General features: G+C 45.5%; 1 long non-coding RNA gene across 3 annotated transcripts; it reads right to left on the bottom strand.

Annotated features, from left to right (window-relative positions):
- Positions 1–2,758: 2,758 nt before the first annotated feature.
- Positions 2,759–24,157, bottom strand: LOC140689098 (uncharacterized). 3 transcript variants are annotated; one of them, XR_012063970.1, is made up of 5 exons: positions 23,451–24,157; positions 22,569–22,816; positions 21,234–21,355; positions 16,666–16,897; positions 2,759–3,316 (listed from the first exon to the last, which is right to left on the bottom strand). It is a non-coding gene; the product is annotated as an uncharacterized lncRNA (long non-coding RNA). The 3 variants fall into 3 exon arrangements; XR_012063971.1 differs by lacking the exons at positions 2,759–3,316; positions 16,666–16,897 and adding an exon at positions 19,604–19,688; XR_012063969.1 differs by lacking the exons at positions 2,759–3,316; positions 16,666–16,897 and adding an exon at positions 20,961–21,104.
- Positions 24,158–25,635: the final 1,478 nt, after the last annotated feature.

The raw sequence follows: 25,635 nt of genomic DNA, 5'->3' as shown, positions 1-25,635 counted from the left end.
AGGAAGGGGAGGAAGGAAATATCTATAAAGGACATTTGGGGGCAAAGTGGAGATATTTGAGTATAGCCTTTATTAGATGATCCTTTTGGTGCTGAATTCCTTGACCCTGATCGTTATGAAGGAGAATGTCTTTGTTCTTAGGCAATACATGCTGAAATATTTTAGGTGTGAAATGTCCTGAGGTTGGCAGCTTTCAAGACGGAAACAGAGAAAGAGCGAAACGTGGCAAAATGCTCATTGCTGAATCTGGGTGAAGGGAATATGTGTATTCATTGTATTATTCTCTCAACTGATCTGTTTTGGATTTTCAAAAAAAAGAAAAAAAAACCAGGGAGACAAGGGAAGTCTATCTGAGGGAAATTGTTATAGGAATCTGGAACAAAAACAAAATGGAAGATGACACACATGCATACAACTTAGGTGCAACACCTCGGAGAACTAAAGCCCAGGACAGTGGATAAACTGGCGTGGGAATCACAAGGGTTGTGTTCTGGCGGGTCCTGGGCCATCACCCACCGTGTGATGTTGGGCAGTTCGCCTAAACTCCTTGGACTCATTTCCTAGGACTGCTGTATCCAAGTGCCACAAACTGTGTGGCTTAAACCAACAGAAATGTATTATCTCAGAGTTCTGGAGGCTGAAGTCAGAAATCAAAGTGTCAGCAGGGTCAGGCTCCCTCTGAGACCTGTGGGGCGGGCCCTTCCTTGCCCTTCCTGGCTTCGGGCGGCTGCCAGCAGTCCTTGGAGCGCCCAGCCCTCAGCTGCGATACTTCAGTCTCTGCCTCCGTCTATTACGCTGTGTTCTCCCCTCATGTGAACGTCCCAGCATCTCTCCTCCTCTAGTAAGGACAGCAGTTGGATGAGGGCCACCCTAATGACCTTGATTACATCTACAAAGACCGTATTTCCAAATAAGGTTCCATTCACAAGTTCTCGGGGTTGAGGTTTCAACACATCTTTTCAGGGGACACAATTCAACCCACAACACTATCCATCTTTGTTTCTTTGACTCCCAAACAGGCGTGGGGGGATGTGGGGCAGCTGGTCGACCAGAATGCGCTCCGAGGTCTCTTCGGCCCAGAGAGTCTGAGGCTCTGGGTGTTCACTGTTCTAAGTTCAGGCATGAGTCAGACTTGGGCAACTAAAAAGCCCAGGAGAGACATGATGAGAAGGAGGTTCCAGGTCATTATAAAACAGATAAGTAACGTGGCCTTTGGAAACATGATTCATGTACATTCTCAGCATAGAGGCTGTTTTGCACATCACATTCATCCTCTTCTTCCTCCTTTTCATTTGTCTGAGTGATTGTTGGTCAAAAGTTTTCTAAGCTGAATTCCCATCCTGTTACCTGTAAAATTACATAAAATGAGATGCTAGAGTTAAAAAAAAAACTGTCACATCGCAAATGATTTTAGATGTTGTCCAGGCTGCCAGCTGGAACAGATGAACAAGAAAAACCAAGACTCCTCTCTCTCTTTGTCCTTCAGGCTAAAAAAAGGCAAGATAAGAAGACAGGAGGCTCTGTCATGACTAAGGGTGGCCACCCCTCCTGCTGGATCAGCCCTGGGTGTCTGGCAGAGGAGAGCCTTTGAGGCCCTTGGGGGGATTGCAAGCGGACGAGGCAAGGCGCAGCATCTCATATGGAGATGAGAACCATCCAGTCTTCTGATGTCCCTGTGCTTCAAAGACAAAACTGTGTCCAAGACAGGGAAGGGGGAAGCACTGCACACCCAGTTGAAAGGGGACATCTTCCCAGAGCTCTAGGCCCACAGTCCTCAGTGTGCCATGTGGACAAAGATGCACCTGCCTGCCTCCTGTATCTCCTCCACGTGACCTAAGGTGGACACCAGATGCATAAACCAGGACAGGGTGGTGTCCCCATCTGAAAATCTCTGACTTGTGGGCAGGAAGCAAAAACCTCAGCAAAATGGCATCTTCTCCAATATTAAATGGTGGCTCTTTTCCCCTGACTTCCAGAAATTATTTAGATAAGCAATTGGTAATTTAATTGTGATGTTGTCATGATGAAAGCCAGTTCTGGCACTGGCTGCCATCACTAGGTGAAAAACACTGGGAATTCACACAGTGTTGTTGTTATTCTGGTTGTCTGCCATTCCTTCAGCAGTGAGAGTTATGGATTTGTCAGCATTTCCTTTAGTACCTCTTATTTTCAAGGCTTCTGTCTTAGTTGCTGAAATTGCATTGTACTGGATGGAAGCCTAGAGGTAATTTCCTTTAGTATTATAGCAGCCCCGTTCTTTTATGGTTGTGTGTGACTGTGCAAGTGATTTCAATATCTTTTTTATTAAAAAATTAATTCATATGTAAGTCTCAGCTTTTTTTTTTAATGCATATAGCTCTCATCCAAGATTGGGGCATGAATCACGCGAAGTCAACATTTACGGACAGCACACAACTCAAGAAAGGCACTGCCTTGGCAGCAAAAAAACAAGGCTCAATAAGGCAGTAATAAGATCAGTGTGGGTGAGGGGAGAGGGTATAAAAGAAAAAGATCCGTGTGAGTCATAGTCATAGTTCTTTATGGTCACACATTGTATATCTCTGAGATTTATAATATAAAACAGAGGGAAGGGACGATATGGTCCTAAATTATCCATTTAAATGAAAAGTATTACACTTGTTATAGACATGGGATCATCTCATCAAATCTTAGAATTTCATTATCTAGGGAAGACCCTGGATCTTCTTTTATCCATCAAATATGGATACTTATGCCATCAATTCCACATTCCAGCAACAGATCAGTTATTTATTGCTGCATAACAAACAATCCCAAAAGTTGGGTGAGGGGATTGGTTAAAAAAACAATCACTGACTAGTTCACAATTCTGGGTGTTGGCAATTTGAACTGAGTTCGGTTGGGTGGTTCTTCTGCTGGTCTCGCCTGGGCTCACTTACGTGGCTACAGTCAGCTGGCAGTTCAGCCAGAAGCTGATTGGACCTGGATGGCCCCATCACACATCTGGTGCTTGGCCAAAGCACAGAGGCAACTCTGCTGTGTGTCTGCAGCATCCAGCAGGCTACCCCAGGCTTTTCACTGGCCACTGGGTTCCAAAAGCAGCGCAGGAGAGCAGATCCCAACTCACAGACTCTTTTCAAGCCTCTGTTTGCTAATGTGTCATTAGCCAAAGCAAACCACATGGCTGGGCTCACAGGCAAAAAGGTAAAAAGATAAGAATCCATCTCCTGAAGGAAGGGACAGTAACATAAGGGGAAGTAGGCATCCATTTGTTCTTGGGAAACTAGTGTGCTATCCGGATAGCTTCAGCTGAGAACTCCCTCGTGTTGAGTCTTGCCTGAGAAGAAACAGAGGGGGAGATAATTATGGGCCGGTGCGCACAAAGGACCAAAACACGTCCTCAGGCAAGTGACAATTCATCCTAAGGAAAGCAAGAAGAGAGTCAAGATTGTCCTGGGACATTAAGTCAGTGATAGGGCTTGTCAGCCCCTCAGAGAGCCCAGCCCCACCCCGGGATCTGTACCCAAGACGTGAGGGGAAGAGGCTGCAATAAAAAAGAGCAAAACATAGTTTCAGTGAGATTTCTAGGGGGTCCTTTTGAGGGTGAAGAAAGCTTCCTCATTCGGGTCTCTTCAGAGAATAGGGGCTTGGGCTGAACCCAGCCTGCTTCTGGCCCAGAGCTGATGTGGGAGAGGAAACCGGCGTGGGGTGGGCAACCAGGCACTTGACACAGGCTTTGATGGAATGTCCAGGAGGAACTCACAGCCTCAGCAGGTCAAAGCAGGAGAGGGGATTTGTCTCCAAGAGCACATGAGACCCCCCTCTCCCAGACGAATTGGAAGACACTCAGGGAACTCAATACTTGTACTCAAGTGTTAAGTCATAGCTCCTGCTTTTAAGCCAATATGTAAGTATGTATGATCTCACTTATATGTAGAATCTAATTTTAAAAAATCCCACCAAATTCATAGAAAAAGGGATCAGATATTTGGTTACTAGAGGTGGGGCAGTAGGGGGAGGAGGAATTGGAGGAAGGTGCCCCAAAGGAGAAGTTACAAGATAAATAAGTACTAAAGATGTGCTGTATTATAGATAAGAAATTTGTTAAGACAGTAGATCCTAAGAGCTCTTATCACAAGGAGAAATTCTTTTCTTTTGATTGTATCTATGAGATGATGTGCTAATTTCAAAATATATGGAAATCAAACCATCAAGCTGTACACTTTGAATTCACGTTTTCCTAATGTCTTTTTCAGATAGTTCATTATTAGTGGAGGAATGCAACTGATTTTTGTATGTGGATGTGTATCCTCTGTTATTTCTTTTGATGCTGGTGCTTTTGGTGACGTATCTAAGAAACTGTCACCTAATCTAAAATCATGCAAATTTACACCCATGTTTCCTCCTAAATGTTTCATAGTTTTAGCTCTGACATTTAGGTCTTTGACGTATTTTGAGTTAATCTTTATATATGATGTGAGGTTCAGTCCAATATAAAAGATACTTTCCTAGTTAATTTCCCCTAACCTTTTCCCTTTTTAAAATGTGGCTTCCAGAAAATTTTAAATCACATTTAAAAGTAATATGACTCACATTAACTTTCTGTTAAACAGCACGACAATAGACCAGTGGCAATAATGGAAATGAAGCTATAAATTCTATAAAAATGTACTGAGCACACACAGTGTGCCAGATACCACCCTAGGCACTGGGGATATCGAGACAAAAAGGTGCAAATTCTCCTCTAGGAGTTACAAATGTTTATGGGAAACAGACAAACAAACACATTCACTATAGTGGAGGAGCTAGATTGCAGCTTTATATGTCTAGAAACTCAGTCTTATCTAGTCCATGAAAAAAGGGATCCTGGAACCCTGGCTCCCACCGTCGTCATGAGACACTGACGTGTAAGCCACAGTGCCCCCATTTACCCGTTTTCAGTGACATCTCCAGTAACAACAGCTGTGATTTACGGGGCGCCTACTCTGGGCAGCCCCGGTTCTCGTGTCTACATGTGTTACACAAGTTAGTCCTTCGCCGACCCTCTGAGATACCGCAGTAGTTTCCCCTTATCCCCGGTTTCCATTTTCTGTTTGTTTCAGTTAGCTATAGTCAACGGTGGTGGAAAGATGGAAGATGGAAAATTCTAGAAACAACGTACAAGTTTTAAATCGCATGCATGTTCTGAGGAGCGTGGTGAAATCTCAGGTCGTCCGCTCTGTCCCATCTTGGATGTGAACCATCCCTTTGTCCTGCGTATCCCACCCGTTGGTCACTTAGTAGCCATCTCGATTATCAGGTCAGCCGTTGCAGTATCTCAATGCTTGTGTTCAGTTAACCCTTACTTTACTTAGCAGTGGCCCCAAAGCTCAAGAGTAGTGGTGCTGGCAATTTGGATCTGCCAAAAAGAAGCTATAAAGAGCTTTCTTTAAGTGAAAAAAAAATCAAAGTTCTCAACTTAATAAGGAAAGAAAAAAATCATATTTTGAGGTTGGTAAGATCTGCTGTAAGAACGAATCTTCTATCCATAAAATTGTGAAGAAGGAAAAGAGAATGTATGTTGATTGTGCTGTTGTACCTCCAACTGCAGAAGGTACAGCCACAGGGTGTGGTAAGTGCTTAGTTAAGATGGAAAATTTGTCCAGTAAGATCCTTTGAGAAAGAGAGAGACCACATGCACATAATATTACAGTATATTATTAGAATTGTTCTATTTTGTTATCAGGTATTTTTGTTAATCTCTTATTGTGCCTAATTTTTACATTAGACTTTATCATAGGTATGTGTATATAGGTGTGTATGCATAGGTATGTGTGGTTTTTACATAGTATAGATAGGGTTTGGTACTGTCCGCAGCTATAGGCATCCCCAAGGGGGGCTTGGAAACAGATCCTCCAAGGATGAGAGGGGACTACTGTGGTTTTATCATCCCCATTTTACAGATAAGGAAATTGAGGTGCAGAGCTTTGAAATGACTTTCCCACAGTCACGCAACTGGAAAGTTTCAAACTCAATAACCGTGCTCTTAACCACACTCTGTTGCCTCTTGCCAAATGCATCGAATGTTCATGGTGGCCACTCAGTGGTTTCTGCTCCTCTGAGGAAGGACCTAGTTTGCAAAGCAGAATTATAATCAGGGGATGGCTTGGTGAGTATCAGCTCAGGGCAGGGAGAGTCAGTGACATAAATGGAAGGGCTAATGGCATCAAGACAGACCCACAGCGGGGCCAAGTACACCCAGCGCAGTGATGGGTCAGTTGAATTTGGAGAACCATGGAACCCCTTCCCCTGGCTGCGGCCGACTTCTGCCTCTCTGTGCTTGTGTTTATTTTTTCTTGACTTGTTTCTGGAACAGCAGTCCCCTTTCCACTGACACAGTCCTTCTTCTGACAGTGTAATACCTACAGCCATGTTCTTACTTTTCCTGTTTTGAGTCTAGGAAATAGTTTGTGTTTAAATTGACCGGTTTACCACACTCCTCTGCTGGATGTTGGCTTAATTAGTCAAAGCAGCAGAGCTTTGATTGATCAACAACACTCCATCTTCCCTTCCTTCTCATATCTCAGTCTTGAGGTGTTTTATGCCACCACCAGCATCACTGTCGTAGTCACAGAGACTAAACGGGATCAAAGTGACTGCCTGCCTGAAGCTTTCCTCTCCCCTGTCCAGCCTCCACACACACGCCGGCACCCAAACTTGCTCCACCCTGTAGGTAGCTCCCTTTTGACTTCAAAATAAGCTCCTTGGCTTGGCTTTTTAGGCTCCTTGTGATCTGGCCCCAACCTCGTCATCAGTGGTCCTCCCACCACGGGTCCTCTGTCCTTCAGCCACCCTGACTTGCCTTTGTTCATGTTAATTCCAGCACCCAGGATGCCTTTCCTCCCATCTCTGTCTACATCGCTGCTCCTGAAGTCTGTCTCTAACAAGGCTGCCTGCTCTTACAGGCTCGCCATGAGTGCTTCCTCTCTCCCTCGTCAGAATGACTCCCCTCCATCATGCTGGGTGGCGGGACACAGTCCAGCCTGTATTATGCTCAGCTCTGCGGTGATGGAAAAGTCGCGGGCTCCGGAGCCCTGCTACAAGGGGCGCCCCAGGCCCCTGGAGACCTGTTTGGATACTTTTCTCCTACTGTTCTGGAATTAGTCAGTTACTTGACTGTTTCCCCATCTGACGGCTCCCCACCTCAGGCCTGTGTCTGATCACCACGACCTCCTCAGCCCCTAGCAAAGTTCACAGCACCAGAAGGCAGTCAGAGGGGAACTAGTTTATTCCAGTTGCTTTTCTTCCAAATGGTGCAACTTTGGGAAAGTGATATAACCTATCTCTGACTTTGTTTCCTTACTTCTAAATTGGGGTAATAACCCCTGTTTGTCAGGTTATGGACATAATGTATTTAAAAAAAAACTATAAATACTGGGAAGGGGGAATGAAAATAAGGGAAGGGGTCCCTGTCACTTGAGTGGCATGAACTTGACAGGTAATAATGATATTATTAGTCAGAGCTAGAACTTTTTCAATAGCTGTCACATACTAAGTGTTCTGTATCATCTCATGAACTACTTCCAACTCTTTGAGGAAAGGATTACTGTACCCATCATACAGATAGCAAAACTGAGACTCGGGCAGTAAAGTACTAGCCAGGTGGCAGAGCTGGGATTCAGAGCGCGCCTTAGATGCTAAGTGTTGGCATTTCAGTGCCCATCTCAGGGGCAGGCTGATATCTGGCCTCAGGGAGGGAGCAAGCAGAAGACCTGGTCTAGGCTGTCCTCATTTGACACCTATTCTTCATAACTTGGAAGAGAGCAGGCGCAGTGGGTGCTGCAAAGACCAGAGGCGGAAATCAAAGCAGATGTCCAGAGGAGCCGGTGCAGAGCAGGAGGGAGGAACTGGGATTCAGTTTGAGGAAGCACAAACCAAACTAGCCCCAGGGAGCTAATCCACAGCAAAGGCAGAGAGGTTGGGAGAGAAAGGAGAGCTGGGAGGCTGAAAAGCAGCTGGGTGGACTGACGGACATGAATAGAGACGCTGCTCTGTAATGTGATGAGGCAACAGCGAGGCCAGAGCTATTCTGGGCGGCACTCACTGGAGCCGTGAAGTACAGAGGCGTCCCGCTCCCGGCTCCTCATGTGCAGAGTCAGGGCCACAGGTTCAGTGCATGCACGGGGTGCTCTCTCTCTCACACACACACACACACACACACACACACACACACAGTCACACACTCACACACTTTGATACTGACCCCATCACACACATTTTGATATGAGCCCCATCACACCCCATCCTTTCCGTGTTTTGCCTCTCTATTTAATAATGTTTCTCAGAGAAGTTGTGGGGGTACTGCATTTGTAGAATTTGGGGTACAGTTCAGAGCGGAAGGGGAGGCAGCCAGCAAGTAACTGGATGACGTAGCTCTCAGGCGCACCGCTGAGCTAGCCCCACGTTCCAGAAGATCTGTCTTTAGTGAGACATTCTCATCCTTCCAGTCCCCCCAGAGGCAATGCCGCTTGGCAGTTAAAGGCAGGAGCCTCCACCTCTCCCTGCCTACCGAGTCTATTTCCTCAACTGCAAAGCGGAAATAGTATTCACGCGCTCCCAAGGGTCAGGAAGGGCAGGGCTGCTCCCGCGGAGAGTCGGCCCTAGGTAAGTGGACATCCCCGTCCTCTGCAAACCTGCCCAGGGGCTGATAGTGGTGTCTTCACAATTTGTCTGCAGGCTTCTGGTTGAGAAGCCTTTGGATTTTGATTCGCCAGGCTTTGCAAAGATTAACAAACTGAAACCCACAGTGGAGAAAAAAAAAGCAGTTTGAGGGCTTCCTTCTAGAACTGGAGCATGACGTGATCCCCGTTCTTGGCAGGCTGGGTAAGTGGGCTCGGGGCTGCACCGGGCTTTAGAGCTCTGTGTACCTCTGTGTACCATCAGAGGCTCCTCGCGTGTGGCTGCCTTGGGAGGCGAAGCTTCGAGGTGATTCTGCCAGTCCCAAAACTCCCTGCCTGGCAAGCCTCCTGAGCTTAAGAGACCTGTTCACATACGATGAAGCTTATGTGTGACAGCGGCAAGGCTGTGGGTCTGCCGATGGCAAGGTGAGGGGGAAACAGGGTGAGGGTCTCTGAGAGTTTCGTCTCTCTCCCCCTTTATTTGGGGGATGTGTACAGTGCCTGCCAGAGGCGAAAGGATGGTTCTGGGCACTCTCAGCTGGCTGCTTCCCAGAAGGGGCAGCTCTGGCTTTCCAGCTGCAAGGGCCCTCTGGGGTCACGCAGTCCAGCCTCTCAAAGGCTCAGAGCCAACAGTGCCGTCTGCAGTGCCTTGTCAGAGTGAGTGACAGGTGAGCCCTCCAGCCCCCAGACCGCTCAGCCGTGGCTCTCCGCTACCAAGCCCTGGGGGAACGGGGCAAATCCAGGAATGTGAGAGAGAAAAGCCATAGGGGATCCTTTCTTTTTCAAACCCAAATAAGGAAAATCAGAGAGAGGCACGTCACAGGCATTATCTTCTCTCTGCAGAACTGACTAAGCAAAATCATGGGCAGGCCAAGACCGATCTTTCTCCTGATACGTGGACCTGAATTTGCTCTTGTAGTATTTGATCTATTCAATTAACAAAAATGCTTGCGTGCTGTCTTCCCTTTATAATAAAGCAGATCAATTCCTGCATCAAATGTCCTAAATGACTGGGCTTTTGAACTGAGTGTGACTCTGTGGGTGATTTTTGTGCATTTTGGAATGTGAGTCACGTGGCAGCCCTTTTAAAAGCTTCGCTTTTTTCTTTTGCATAATTTATCTATATTTTACTTTTTTTAATTTTTTAAGATTTTTGTTTTCGTAAGGGGGGGTAATTAGGCTTACTTATGTGTTTGTTTCAATGGAGGTACTGGGGATTGAACCCAGGACCTCGTGCATGCTAGGCGTGCGCTCTACCACTGAGCTGTACCTTTCCACCGTAAAGGTGTTTCTTGATAAGGGTTATAATGGTGTCTCTTGATAGAGAAGGAGGGTGCGTCTCCCCTCCCCTTACCCCCTACATGGATCCAGCTGGCCTGCTTGAGAAACAGATCTGGTAAATCCCTCTGAGAGTTTTTCTTTGCTTAGTTTTATCTGACAGAGATGCTGAAATGCTTTGCCAGTTCCCAAGAAGACCAGTGGGAAAGACAGAGTGGCTGCTTCTCAGATGCAGCGTAAGGGGGTGTTGCAGTGCCTTCTACATTCAGTAAGCCAGGGTTCTCTCTGGCCTGACATGTACCCTATGAGCTGTGCAGTCCCAGACAAGTCACACAACCTGTCTGGACATCAGCTTCCTTAATTCAGCAATAGGAATAGTCACAGCAGCCCCACCTGCCTCGGTTGTTGCAGGGGAAATGGCATCACCTATGACAAAGGGCTTTGCAGGGGCAACCAGCCTTACAGATACAAGGGAGAACTACTGTGCTGTTACAGCTGCCTGATCGCAGCTGGGGTCAGTCTGGAGAGTTTCACTTCCCCAGGTGAAGACTTTCCTGTTTCCAAGGGAAAAATGGGTCAGTGTCATCGAGGACTGTGATAAAAGTGTCGATCTCCCGCTCTTACTGACAATGGAACAGTATCTCTTGGAGACAAGTCTGGATGTTATCTGTGTACCAGCTAGCACTGAAAACTTTTCTAGACATTATGTCCTTGGATTTGAAAATCATTACCTAAAAAAACTCTTGGCCTCTGCACTACTGCGGAGCTATTCTGCACCCACACAGGGCTGAGCAGCATGCAGAGCTCCGTGGAATTTCAGACACAGGGCTCGCTTGTGGTTGAAGAATATTTCAGGAAAGATGCAGGGACTTTAGGGGGTGGGGCTGAGAGGACTTCACTACACTGACCAGTTTATTCATAGAGTCACAAACACTAAATTTGGAAAGTTATCTGGGCCAAACTCTTCATTTTAAGATGAGAAAATATGGTTTGAAATAGGCTAGGCAGTTACTTTGGGAACATTTTGGTTTCTTTCTGATTTCCAGGCCAATGTTCTTCCCATTACATCCCTGATAAGACAAACAACATCAACCACCATCACAACGGCTACTGTTTATTGAATACTGAGTACGTACGTGATAGGCATTGTGTTAACCTATTTGCATATATTCACTCATTTAGCTCCTGCACCAAATCAGCGAGGCAGACAGTGTTTTCCCATTTGATGAGGAAAAGGAAACGCGGAAATATTAACTACTTGCCAAGGGTCAGGTTTATTTATATTTATATTTTTATCAGCTCACAGTGTAGAAAGCCAAAGGGGGTTATATGTCAGGGTTGTTGCTGTTTACATATAACATAGTGAATACATTTTTTTTTAATTTAGAGATGAAAATCACTCCTTACTCCAAATATCAAGGGCCCTAGAAAATATACTCTGAACTGAACTTCACAAAACTCACCCTGAAGCGCAGCCTGACTTTACATTGACAAGAATTGACCGGAAACGAGGGTGTGGCGCGTCCCCGGTCCTCCGCACGCCAGCCTTTTACAATTCAGACACGAGATGAGTCATAAGAGAAATGTGCAGGTTTGGGCCCCAGTGGAAATACTCATTTCCCTAACTGCTCAGCAGCAAAACACGGAGGCCAACTCTTTTTGTGTGCTAGGAATGTTAAAAGCATTTTTCAGTCTTAGTGTTGCTTTTAAAATAATTAAACCAACCTCTGTCACCTCCGCTGTGGTTTCATTCCTAAAGATCCTACACTCAGGCTTTTTCTCCTCTTGCTTTATGGGAATTTTGATGAGAAACTGACTAGGTCTATAGTCGTCAGTGGCCACAATAACTTTGATGCCCTTTAATTCTGACACCATGTTTTCCCAACATTCGTTAAAAAGCATAACTCCTCTCTAAAGTCTTGTCCTCACTCTGACACAAGTTATAGAGCTGGAATTTTAAAACTCTGAGCGTGTATTTAAGTGTAAAAGATTAAAGAAATTTTTCAGAAATTCTATCTTCCCCAAAATGTTAACGTTACATTAAACAGCTACGAACGAGTGTCCTATAAGCACTAGAATGAGTTCTTGACATTTCTCCAGGACAAAATAAATGTGCAGGAAGAGAGACAGAGCAAGGACAACAGTGTCTGGAATCAGCCAAGGCTCTTCAAGCCTGAATAGAGACCGGATGAAGCTTGATAAGAATAAAAGAAAAAAAGTCATACGAAAACCACCCTGTAGTTGATGATTGTTTATACTGGAACACCGGGTAAAGCACACGGGAAAGAGGGTCGCAATGTTCGCTTAACAGGACATTTGAAGAGGAGAATGAGCGGTGATGACTGGGGTCTACACCATCACGCGTGCTTTGCCGTGTCCATCCTTTTATTCATATGCTCATACATCTCTTCGTGCCCAGCATTTCAGCACGTAGGGATTCGAGTCCCTACTACATGTTTACCCTTCAGGATCTAAAACTTAAACTGTCATGCTCTGTGCCCTTGAGAAGCCTTGTCAATGGGCAGAAATAGCCACATGAATCACAATAATGATGTAGCACCTGCCGCGATGGAAGCAGGTACAGAGTGGACGGAGGCTCAGGCTGTGTACTATTTGGGAATCAGGGAAGGATTTGCTGAGGAGGTGGCTCTTGAACAACTGCTAACCAGCAGTTAACCAGCCAGCCTGGGAGAAAAGGGGGAAGGGACCCTCCGGACAATGGGAACACGGGTGTGACAAGCACAAATGCACAGAAGACCGTGATTAGTTTAAACGGTGGTATCAGTAGTGGGGAAAGATGGCAAGGAAGGCTGAACCCCTAGGCTGAGGTAAGAGTTTGAAGGACTTTTTACTCTGCAGTAGGAACTGGGAATTCTAGGTAACTAGGAGCTAGAGGACAGCACAGGAGGGTCTGGCCTGCTCGGATACATGTGCAAGCGACAGCTTGGCTGCAAATAACAAGGGTAACTGGAAGGACGAGAAGTTCGGAAGCAGAGACCAGTGAGGATCACGGGGTCCCAGGTTTACGCCCGAGTGTCAGTCAGGGTTCTCCAGAGAAACAGAGCCAACAGGCTGTGTGTGTGTTTGCAGGCTCATGCACGCGTGTGCGTGTGTAAAGAGACTTACTGCAAGAAACTGGCTCACATGAATATGGTCTGAAGGCCTGAGACATAGGAGAGCCAATGATGTAAACTCCTGTCTGGGTCCCAGTCCAAAGGCAAGAGAAGACCAACGTCCCAGCTCGAAGACAAGCAGGCAGAGAGAGGATTCTGCCTTCCTCAGCTGCTTCTTCTCTTCGGGCCCTCAATATTTTGACACAGAAAATTAACCGTTACACAGTTGGAAGGGGGAGGGTATAGCTCAGTGGTAGAGCGTATAATTAGCATGCTGGAGGTCCTGGGTTTCAATTTACAGCACCTCCACTTAAAAAAAATTTAACCATCACCCCTAGCCACCAATTCCCCACCACGCACACTGGTTTCCTGGCCCTTCCACAGTGTCAGCTCCCAGAATGATCTTCTGCAGAAGCTGGTCTGGGTCTGCCACTGTCTTACCTGGAGTTCTCCACTGGTTCCCCTGCCTTCAGGGTATAAGCTGAGCTCTTAGGCAGGGGCAGGGGCAGGGACTGCCTTCCTAGTCCCCATAAGTCAGTTTCTTCTCACGCTACATCCTGGCCACGCCATCAGGATTACTCCAGCGTGGGCTGTGTGCTCTCTCCTCCTGTCCACTGTACCCGAACCCTATATGCTTTCCCTCCTGTCTCTTCCCCGGCCCCTGGCTGACTCCTCACTAATCTCTAAGACTCACTTTAGGCCATTCTTCTCTTCTAGAAAGCCTCCCTGACTTAGCCTCCCTCCCTGGTCTAGGTCAAGAACCAACCCTGGATGTTCCAAAGCATCGTTTTGTGTGCCCCACTGTGATGTGACAGTACCAGAAACTGCTCACCATCACTGAGCATCCACCATCTGCCAGGCTCCATGCCAGATGCTCCGTGTGCATTACCTCATACAATCCTTGCAACAGCCTTTGTGGGTAAGGGCTATGATTAACCCCATTAAGCTGATGAGAAACCTGAAGTGCAGAAAGGTAAAGCAACTTGCCCAAGGCTGCATCTAGTACGTAGGAGAGACAGTTCAAAGCCACGCAGTTGGACTCCCAAACCTGGGCTCTAACCATTGTACTGCACAACTTGCATTTCTTCACCCTGGACCATGTGCATTTTAATGAAATGAATGCTCCTTATCTTTGTACCTACAGCCCTGGCAAATGTATATATATGGGGGGGGGGAAGTCTGTTGAAAGAATGCAAATGAGTGAATGAGAGGTGGAGACAAGAAGTGAAAGGGCGGTGGGAAGTTGTGCAGTGAAGGCGGAGGCTCCTCTGTGACTTTCAGCTACGCGGAGAAGGAAGAGAGGGAAAGAGCCAGTCGGGCACTAGCAGAGGAGCACACAAGGTTGACGGGGGCGTGTGTGTGAGCGTATGTGTGTGTGCAGATGGAATGGACATGACCACACTTCTAAGTTGAAGAAAAGGAGCCAATGAAAATCGAAAGGCTGAAGATGGAGAAGCGAGAGGATGAGATCAAGCAAGAGCTTGGATGCTGAGACTCCGCCCTTGGGGATCGTATGCACATTCCAAGTTCAAATTTTCACCTTATAATATTTATGGAAAGATGTATCTCCTCGAGCCTTCCATTTAGAAAAGTGTTTTAAAACTATTTGTTATGATTATTTACATGAATAAAATAAAATCATCTTGAATTAACCTGTTTCACTCACGGTTGCAGCTGCCCTAAAGGTCAAGTCTGAAACGTGCTATGGGCGCAGTGCCTGAGAAAGTGAAGAGGCCCGGAGGGAACAGATAGAACAAAGCACTCCTTGCGCAAAGGAGCAAACCGAGGCCCAGAGACGGCACGTAAGGGACCTGGAACTGCACAGCTACCAAGGCGCAGCAGAGTCGTACCTGGGCCCCGAATCTTCAGACTGCTGGCCACCTGGTAATCACAGTGACCATCTGTGTTAGCTCCTGGCTTTATCCAAGGGAGAAACAAACTTCGTACATCCTTTTTCTCCTAGTTTCATTGTGATGTGATTGACATATTATACTGTGTTAGCTTTAAGGTGTATGACATAATGATACATGTGTATATTGTAAAGTGATTATTAAAACATGTAGTTAACATCCATCACCACACATAGATACACATTTTTTTCTTGTGATGAGAGCTTTAAGATCTACTCTTTCAGCAACTTTCAAATACACAACACAGCATTGTTAACTACAGTCACCATGCTGCATGTGACATCCCTGTGGCTTATATATCTTATAAAACTTCTCATATCCTGGTGACAGGAGGTCTGTTGGCAAGTTGGAGCCAGGTGGCCCACCAAAATTAGGCTCCTATCCGCCCACAGAAACTGGCTGTGTGGTCCTCCTGGGTGACTACACTTCAGAGATGCTCCCAGGTTCCTGAGAAAAAGTATTTCTGAGTCTTGAGCTGGCAAGAGGCTTCTTCCGCTTTTTGAAAAGTTGACACTTTACATCTCAGAGGGGCAGAGAAAGGCTTTACAATTCCAAGTTTTCTGAAGTAAGCACTGAAAGCAGATGGGGTGGTGGCCTCCCTTTTCTCACCAGGGAAATTTTTTTTCTTGATTTATATTTACCCTTATATTTGCCATTCTTATTTATATACCAGTCCCTTCTGAGTTTTGCTAGTGTCACACAGAATGCCCAATCCCAGTTCACCATGAAAGCACAGGACAGACCGAGTCTCTGGACATAAAAATGTAAGGGGATGATACCAAACAGTGATGTCCCACGTTGTGAGATTCTGAGTGTGAGCATCAAACAAATGGCTCTCTGACTCCAACAGTTGTTAGACATTTTAGACGTTAATTTTTTTTTCACAAGGTAAATCCAGAACCAATCCAAAAATTGGTTTTGTTCATAGGACTCAGTTTCTCTCTCTCTCTCTCTCTCTCTCCCCATACTAAGAAAGTTTGCAAGTCCAGTGGGAGTCTAGAGCTTAACCATGTGGAAAACTCTGGGAAGCAGTGTAAACCACGTGACTCAGAATTATCCACCCAAGGGGTGAGGGAGCTGGGTTATACATACACCACTCCCCTTGGCCACTGGTGGAGAGGGCTACTCCCAGGCATTAATCCCTGGGCACTTCTGGCTTACTGAGGAGCAAAAAGGCTCCGGGACGTTCTACAAAAAGCCCTTAGGTGCAAAGATGTGCTTGTCAATAGTTGGATACCTACCAGATACCACAGAAATGACAGCATTTGAAGGATGTCAGTGGTCACTGGCAGCTACCCTATATAGACATTTTGTATATATCATGGTACAAAATTGATCAGCATCTTGTATTTATGGAGCTTATGATCTCCTGGAGGGAGACTGACATTAAACAAAAAATACAATAAATAAGTAGATGACATAGTATGTTAGAGGAGGATGGGTATAGGGTAACAGGATGGAAGTGCTGGGCTGGAGGGTGGCAGGCTGTAGCATTGGGTATGGTGGTCAGGGCAGGTGTCTTTGAAAGGGTGACATTTGAGCTGAGTCTTAAAGGAAAGGAGGGAAATAGCCATGCAGAGACCTGGGGAGAGCTTTCCTGTCCAAAGAAGAGCCATTGCAAAGCTCTTAAGGCAGGCGCGTATCTTGTGTGGTCAAGGAACGGCGTGGCCAATGTGGCTGGAGAGGAGTGAGCAAGGAGCGGTAGGTGAGGCAAGAGAGGTAACGTACCTGCATCCTGTGGGGACCTGGGGGCCACTGCTTGGACTCTGGGTGAATTGGGAACCCACTGACGAACTTACAGGAGAGCGTTCTTATCTTCTTTCCAGATGAAGAAATTCAACTTCAGGTGAGATAATTAGCGTGTGAGGTCCCACAGCCAGGATATGAAATCCAAACACAAGTCTGTCGGTCTGTGAAGCACTTCCATAATCTTTGCACCCTACCCTAGTTTCATATCTAACTGGAGAGACAAAACTATGAATAAGTAAATTATGGAGTATGGGTCATATGGTAAATCTCAGGAAAGGGAAATACCAGTGTGGGCTGTACTGATTTGAAAGTAGTCTATGCTTAAGATTGAACTTGATCTTGGGGGGAGGGTACAGCTCAAGCAGTAGAGCACATGCTTAGCATGTACGAGGTCCTGGGTTCAATCCCCAGTACCTCCTCCAAATATAAGTGAACCCAATTACCTCCCCATCATGAAAAAAAAAAAAGAGAGAAAAGAAAAGATTGAACTTGATCTTGAAGCACGAGGAACATTTAGACAAACAGAAATTAGAAGGGAGGGCATTCCTGGGATGTGGACTATATTAGGCAAATATAAGGAGGAAGGAATTAGTACAGATTATGTAAAGGACTCAGACTGGCCCTTCCTAACTGAGTAGAGGGGGCCTGTCGGAGAGCAGCAGGAGGTGAGTTCAGATCAGAAGAGCCGGTGCACATTAGAACAGAACTGGAAATCCACGTGCGCTTTTTGAAAGCAGTGTGGCGTGACCCTTACAGCATGGGATTAGACTTGGACTTGAATTTCTGCTTTGTTTTACTTGGGAGATCTTGGACAAGTCATTTAAACATGTTGATCCTCAGTTTCCTTACCTGTCTGATAGAGATAATTATACAGGTGAGACAGGAGGGGAGGGAGCAGGGCACAACCGTTAAAAGAATGACCCAGCCGTGAGGGTAAGACAAATACTGGTTAGAACCAAGTAGGCCCAAGATGGCAGAAGATTCAACTCCCAGTGGACCTTGAGCCTCATTACAGGCTCATTGTGACACATTAGCTGCTAAATGACACACCCACAGGTGCCATGACGGTTCCCAGGCTGACCATGAAAGGCCAAAAAGTGGGCAGTGGCCCAATTCTTGGAAATCCCTGCCCCTTCCCCCAAATAGTTGGACTGATCCCCCCACTAGTTAGCATTAGACATGTTCCAGCCCGGAAAACTGACCACCCCCCACCGCTGCTCTCGCCTCTGAGGTAGAACATGACTCTCCAGGGGCTGCTTCTGCCTTCTGAGAGGGACCGAGTTCTGCTGTGGAATGTGTATCCCTCTAACTGAACTCGCTTTCACTCCACTATGGTTCACTTTTTTTTTTTTAATTGTAGTATTAGTGGCTCGCTCTTGAATTTTTTCTGCGTGAAACCAAGGACCCTCACTTGGCGACCGGTCCCAGGAACTCGCCTGAGACCTGGAACATGTCCCTCCTCTCGCGCCCCCTTCTCCTGTGACACAGGTGTTGTAAGAAGTCGGGATGATACGTGTATACAGTGTTCGTCCCAGGCCTGGCGCATAGTAGGTGCTCAGCATGTGGCAGAGGTTGTTGCTACCATCGCTGTCATCATTATCCTCACCTGTGCCTTAGAAGGAAAGAAAGCAACGGGGCCCCTAAACACGGGAGTGACAGAGCAGGGGCGCTGTTACAGGCAGACCTGCCCCCCAGCAGAATGCCGTCTGGATTGCCGAGGGTAATACTGGAGGCAGAGGGGACTGTCAGAGGAGCCTCTGCTTCCTGGGACGTGGAACCCGGGGCTAGAGCAGGTGGCAGGACTGGAATGGAGAGGGAAGCGTTCACGAGAGGCTCTTTGAAGGAGGAGACGGCAGCGCTCATGGACGTTGGAAGCGAAGTACCAAGGAGAGAAAAGAGTCCAGGGCATCACGCTTCCGAGTCAGAGTCAGGAGGATGGCGACACCAGTGCTGTGAACTGAAACTAAGGCAGGAGCGCTGGCTGGGGAGCAGAAAAGCCACAGGGAAGCGGCTCCGGCGAGCTCTGAGCTTGCTAAGATTGAGATGCTGGTGAGACATTAAAGCAAGACAAAGGCATACATGGGATGAGGGCAGCTGATTTCAGAAACAGTGAGGAAAGAGAGCTGTCTGAGAGAGAGCAAGGCCAGGGTCAGTGTGGTTTGAATGGACTGGCAAGAGCACTCCGCATACAAAGAATTCTTGTTGTCTGAAGCCAGAGCAGAAAAACAGTGCGCTTGTTTAACTGTGGAGGCACTCACAGAGACCCGGGAACCGGGAGACCCTGCAGGGCTGTCCTTCGCTGACTCGGCCTGTGGGTACCACGGCACTGGGCAGAGTGCCAAGTGGTCAGCGCTGGTGGCAGGAGAAGGGAAGCCGGTGTTCCAGGAAGTTGCATGGTTCCTCTGCTGGGGACTCTGACCCTTTTCCACACATACCTCCTGTGTCAGTCAATACGACTTACAGGTAATGCCCCAGGACTGGCCGTGAGGCAAGGATGCTGATACCCGGTGTACATTCTGCGGGAAATTCCCTTAACATGTCGAGGTTGCCAGGATACTATTCAGAACCACTCAGAACTTTGTATTTCTTGAAAGTGTTCGTGTAGATCCCTCAGTCCCTTAACTGCCACCCATTACGTTTATAAACCAAAATGGAATTCATTTGATTTAGCAATAGTCAACAAGATTTTGTCCTTCTCTCTCTTTTTATCTAATCAGATTTCAACCAAAATTACCTAATGCAAGAGTTATTCTCAGAGTGAAGGGTTTCTTTTGATTTCAAATCATGTCTGATTATTTCTATGTAAATCACAGTGTTGGTCATTATTCCAAGGAGCGAGAGCGCCGGCGTGCAGGCGTGTTTATTATTTGAGCGAGGCGACATGCATCGTTAGTTTCATACTTCACGTGGGGTCCATCTTATTGGTATTCTGAGTTCAAGCAGATTCTAAATGAAAGCCTTTACATTTTACACAAGCAACACAGTATCTCCAGAAGTGACTTCTGCGTAGGAAGGGAGAGGAAGAAGATTTTATTCTTGCTTTTCTTGTGGGGCCCTGTCCGACACCAATCTGAGAGTTTCTGTGTGCCAAGAGACAACAAACCTCCAACCTGAAATTGTCATGCCACCAGCTTTTCCGTCTGGCACGAGTTATATCATGGTGAGCTGGAAGGTAGCCCTGGCGATGTCTATTATAGAATTTAAATAGTAAAATTTAAGGTTTTTTGATGTGCTCCCATTTTTTCCCCATCATTCTCTAATGTAGAAACCCCGTGGTGTGTTTAGCTCCTCGTCCACTGAATTGTCAGTTCTGTGAAGACAGACCACATCTGCCTTATTCACCGTTGTATCCTCAGTACAGTTCCTGCATCAAACTGTAACATGCATGTGGTACATATTGGAGCATCTAAGTTTACAAATGATGGCAGTGAGCTGGGTCATTTGACTGGTTACATGAAATGCTAAGACATTCCCCTTGATTGTGTCAATGCAATTTTCCCCATCACCTATTGTTTTACCTTAGAGTCAAAGAAACCGAGAGTTAAAGAGGTCTTTTACATCATTTTGTGCAGTGGTTTTCAACTTTAGATGAGCACTGGAACCATCTGGGAGCGTTGCAAAACACTGATGCCTGGGTCCCACCCCCAGAGATTCTGATGCAATTGATCTGGGATGTGGCCCAAGCCCTGGGAGTCTTAAGAGCACCTCAGTTGATTCTAATGTGCAGTCAAAGTTGAGAGGCACTGACGTGTGGCAGTCTTTTATGGATAAGAAAGTTAAGGTCCAGAGATTTGCCTCGTGTCACACAGCCAGCTAGTGTCACACAGCCAGCTAGTGTCAAAGGAATGAAACCCAGTTCTCGCTCTCAGATCAGTGTTCTTCCCACCATGCCTGTGTTTTTCAGTCCGAATTCATTCACAAACCACTTGCTCTATCATTCGATATTTTCCCTTCAAGGGACTCCTTTTTTTAGAATTTAACCTATTTGTTTTAAAAGAAAATTTTACATCATTTGATACCTGGGAAATCTGTTTCGCTTGCTATACATAGAAGAGCACTAAAAATAAAAGTGCTACTAAGTTTTAGCTCAATAACATGGCCTGCTGGGGACGCTCAGCCTGAAACTTGCTCTGTCCTTGAAAAGAACAGCAAGTGTCAGGAAGAATCAGGTAACGATCAGTGAGTTGAGGCTTTCTCCTTAACAAGGGGGTTGAAAGGGAATTGAAATGGAGTGACGTTTTAACTGTATGAGGCAAATAATAAATTCTAGAAGAGTTAATTAATTATTTTACTAAATCATAGATTCCACATCCACATGGCTCTTACAGTGGCCTCGAAGGTCATGATGGGCCATGTCACGTCCCCTGCAGGCATCACGTGGAGCCACGGCTGTTTCACTGCTCTCTCTTAACATCCAGCTAATTAGAAGGGTTAAAGACCAAAATACACTAAGGGTAGAATTCCAGCATGAAAGGAACTGTATACAAAGGGGAAGGAAAGAACAGCCCTGCATTTTTTTTGATATGCCAAAAAAGGGCAAAACTCACCAAGAATGTCTTGTATTGAGTCTACAGCTCTTTCCACATTATTCAGTTATCAAGTTCTGATGCTGATTACAAACCAAGACACATTTACCACGTGCTGTCTCCAGGCAGAAAAAGCAAAAACCCTGAGTGGAAAGAAAATAGAAGATAAGAAGGGGCTGGAAGATTCTGCGGGGCTCTCTGCTAAGTCCAGTTTGATTAGACCACATTTTCTCAAGCCGATGTTTATTTTCGGAGGCAAAAGTTACCCCATCAGACACGCCTCTGGGGCATGGGCCAGTGGAATGGGACAGACATCGGGGACTCCAGCCTGACATATGTGTCCTCAAGCATCATTCCATGCAGACGACACGTTTGCCGGAACAATCCTCGTGCTCTTCAGGGCATGCGGACTTGCAGGCACCCACCCTGTTTCTTTCTTGGAGGCTGCAAATGTCTTTGTCTACTCTGTGCCATTTCAAGTTTCTCTAATCAACCTTGGCTTAAGGCTCTGTCCTTCCTGCAAAAGAGCCAGCTGGGATCTTTGGTTCTATCAGGGGGTGAGTTTTAATACAGCCACTTACTTTCCTTTCAGCACGTTGGCTGGGAAATCTCCCCTGCCAGGAGCTAAAAGGCTTTAATTTTATGAATCATCAAAGCTTTTTCTTATACACGATGTAGAATCACCTTTTCTTTTCAGAAGGTCTAATCCCATAGCCTCCCAGACCTCAGGATGTCACCAAATGGCATGTGCACAGCGAGAACAAAGGTTGCATAACAGACTGTTAGAAACCTCGACCCATAAAGCGCTTACCTACTTTGTGGAGTTTAAATAAAACAGAATGGTGTTCCTTTTTAAAGCAGTGCTTTACAGTTACCTTCCTGTCAGAATTCCAATTATTCTATGACTCAGTGGGTATATGTCTGGCTTTTTTTAAATTCTTTTTTTGGTGTAAGAATGTAAAGAAGTTTTGGTAGGAAGTTTGTAAAGGAAGAGTTTATATAATAATGCTCAGCTATGTCAAGTACAAATACATCTTATTTCATTATTGGAAATACAATTTTTAAGAAATAAGATTTTAAGAATGGAGCCTTACCTATAAAAGTGATATATATTTTCTCTAGTGCATTTGCAAACATGGTAATTCACTTAGAAATTAACTGATATTTACAGCAGGGTTGAGGCTGCTCCACATTCACCTCTCTCCATCCTTTGGATTAAGACTTCCACAGAGGAAGAATCAGGCTGAACTTTCTCACATATAAGGTGTTCATTTTTCCTAGTTTTCTCAGAACCTCAGCCTGTGCCCTTTCTCCCTCCCGTGAGGCAGAGCCTGGCCAGGTGCACACTAGACCCACCTCCTCCACCTTCTGAACGCACAGCTGGACTAGACTTCCAGCCCCTCGTGCAGATGAGCATGGCCTGCGACTGGTTCGGGCCAGTGGAACGTGGACAGAAGTGGTGCACTTTTCAGGCCTGGCCCGTAGACACTCCCTCTGATCCCTGCTCCAGTCACCAAATGGCAAAAGATCCCGGTGAGGACGCTGAGGCCGAGTCCCAAGATGAATGGCCACGTGCCAACCATATACATCCACAACCTTGAACTCTAAGTAAATGAGAAATAAATTTCATTGTGTTAAATCACTGAGAGTTTCGAGTGCTTTTTTAAAATTTAATTTTATTTATGTCTAGTTTTTTCTTCTTTTTTTAAAATAACATCTTTTAACTTATTATTATTACCAACTTTTTTGGTAGGAGAGGCTTATTTACTTATTTTTTAATGGAGGTGGTAGGGATTGAACCCAGGACCTCACACATGAAAGGCACGTGCTCTACCACTGAGCTATATCCTCCCCTCTAAGTTTTGAGTTCTTCATTGTTGTTTTTAACAGTAAAACCAGTACATTACCCGTTGTCCTTTTCTAAATTTTGGTCTCCTACTCTCCTCTTTCCCTTTTCCTCCTGTCTCTCTTTATCATGTGATTAGGTCTTTTTTGATTTAATAACCAAACCAAACTGCTTTTATTAGATTTGGGATTAAGGCCTTTAACAGTGTTGAAGTAGGAAGCAGATTCAATTAATGTAATTAGGAGAGAAAGTTCAATCAATCCAACTTTTACAAAAAAAAAGCTTACATGCTAATATTTGGGATAATTTGTATTGAACAACCGAGTAAATGGTTAACACTGTTCTCATTTGGAAACTACGTGAGTCTCAGGGTAACTGACAAATGTGGTTACCTCAGTGCTGACGCCCCAGCACACGCGTAGGTGACAACCATCTTCCGATGAGGAAAACCAATGTGCATGCGCCTGGAAATAGACATTCCCTGAAGTCCTCAGCCAGCGCTCTTTATTTGAATGACACTGTGACTCCCAGCGGGCAAGGGTGGGCACTGTAACAGTGTCAGGCAGGCCAGAAAAAGTAACAGTACTGTGTACTGAGTGAGGCTTCCAAAAGAATTACAGTTTCAAAGTAGCTTTGAAAAAATCCAAAATGAAAACTCCAGTCTGACTTCCTGTAAGCTGCTTCCTTCAGACTCAATGTGACAATTAACCTTCCTCCCGTCCCGCTCTTCCTGATGCAAGTTGGCGATTCTCAGACGGGGCTCCGTGAAGCCCGTTCACAGGCTGTCCCAAGAGGTGAGCCCCAGGCAAGCCACGCCGGACTGGACCAGAAAAGTTCTGTTTTGCTCTGTTTTGCAAGTTGGATTTCTGCACTTATTTTTTAAAAATAAGCATTTATTTTTGGGTGTGAGTGGGGAAGATTCCTTGGTTTTAAAGAGTTATAAGCCATTGCTTAATATGTTCGACCTGGATATCATATCGACTCGCATGGTTTTAGTCACACAAAACACCCAAAGATGTCCAAACCTGAATCCACAGCTCACCTCTTTTCTGAGCCCCCCACTCACAGTCCCACTCAGATTTCACCACCTCCACTTGCTGGATGCCTCATAGCCTCCTCTGCACAATATTCCTGAAATAGATTGCATTACCCTGCCCACCCTCTTCCTGCATTAATGACATCACCATCCACCTGATGACTCAACAGAGAACTCTGAGTCATCCTGACCCCTTTCTTCTCCCTCCCCACATCCAATCAGTCATTTAGTCCAGTTTGTAAACTCTTCTAATTATCCGTTAAAAATGCCCTTCCTCTCCACCCTCACTGCCACTGCCCTAGCGCAGGGCCTCAGCCTCCTTCATCTGCTCCATCCCAACAGCCCCCGAGGCTCCCCCCAACCTGCCCCTGGCTGCGCTGAGTTTTCTTAAACACAGTAGAAATCACAATACCTGATATTCATTTTCAGCTTGGCAGGTTGTAAATTGCTTTCACGTGCATGATCATATTTAAGTTTCACAACATTCCCGTGAGAAGACATTGCTATTTTTAATTTAGAACAGGAATTTGAAGCCTTAGAAAATTATCTTGATCCTCAGGCAGCCTCAAAAAGTCTTAGAGCTGGTGTTTGAACCCAGGGCCTCAAGAGTTTATGCGGGTCATATCAACCACGCTACCAAGCACGCAGCCGTCCTTGGCTGTAAGACCTTCGATTCCCCACCACTGCCTACAGGACAAAGGCCAGTACTCTAGCGCACCGAAAACAGCTCACTCTAACAGTGCCCCAGGAAGCTTCAGTGGTTAATAGTCATAGTTAATTTTATTAACAATATTAATATTATACTATACACTACACTATACATTAATATAGTAATTAATGTATAATACATGATTAACATTATATTAAAATACACAATATTACCATAATACTATATTATAGTAATTAATATTAATACTTAATATTATACTATATATTAATATAGTAAAATTACACTGTATATTACACTATACATTAATATAGCAATTAATATATATTTATATTATATTTATATAATGATTAGTATTATTATAACATTACCATATTAATATATTATAGTGATTGGTGTTATTAATAATAATACTTAATATTATACTGTATAATAATATTATTTTAATGTATAATTATGTGCCAGCTCTGGAGTTAGAACACACACTCGAGTGTAAAGCATCGGATCAGTTACATAACCTCTCTAAACTTCAGTGTCTGAACGTGTGAGGTGAGGCTAAAAATAGAGTTTACCCCACGAGGTTGCCTTGGGGCTTAAGTTAGATTGCACGTGGGAAGAGCTTTGCACACTGCTTGTCCCATAGAACGTGCTCAGTGAATGCTGGCTGTGGGAAGTGATCTCCCAGCCAGATCCTGCTCCATTTACACTCCATCCTCCACCGTTCCAGCAGCCTACACTCTCTGTTATGTCCTCTAAGAAATCTCAGAAATCCCAGAGGGTAAGTCCCCCACCACTTTGCACACGCCTCTACTGTTAGATACTGAATTGGCTTCGAGAACCCTTCGGACCAGCGCGGGGACATCCCCTGGGGCTG

The sequence above is a fragment of the Vicugna pacos genome, chromosome 25 (genome assembly GCF_048564905.1).
Source record: "Vicugna pacos chromosome 25, VicPac4, whole genome shotgun sequence".
NCBI classification, from domain to species: Eukaryota; Metazoa; Chordata; class Mammalia; order Artiodactyla; family Camelidae; genus Vicugna; species Vicugna pacos.
This window is presented reverse-complemented; position numbering and strand designations above follow the sequence as displayed.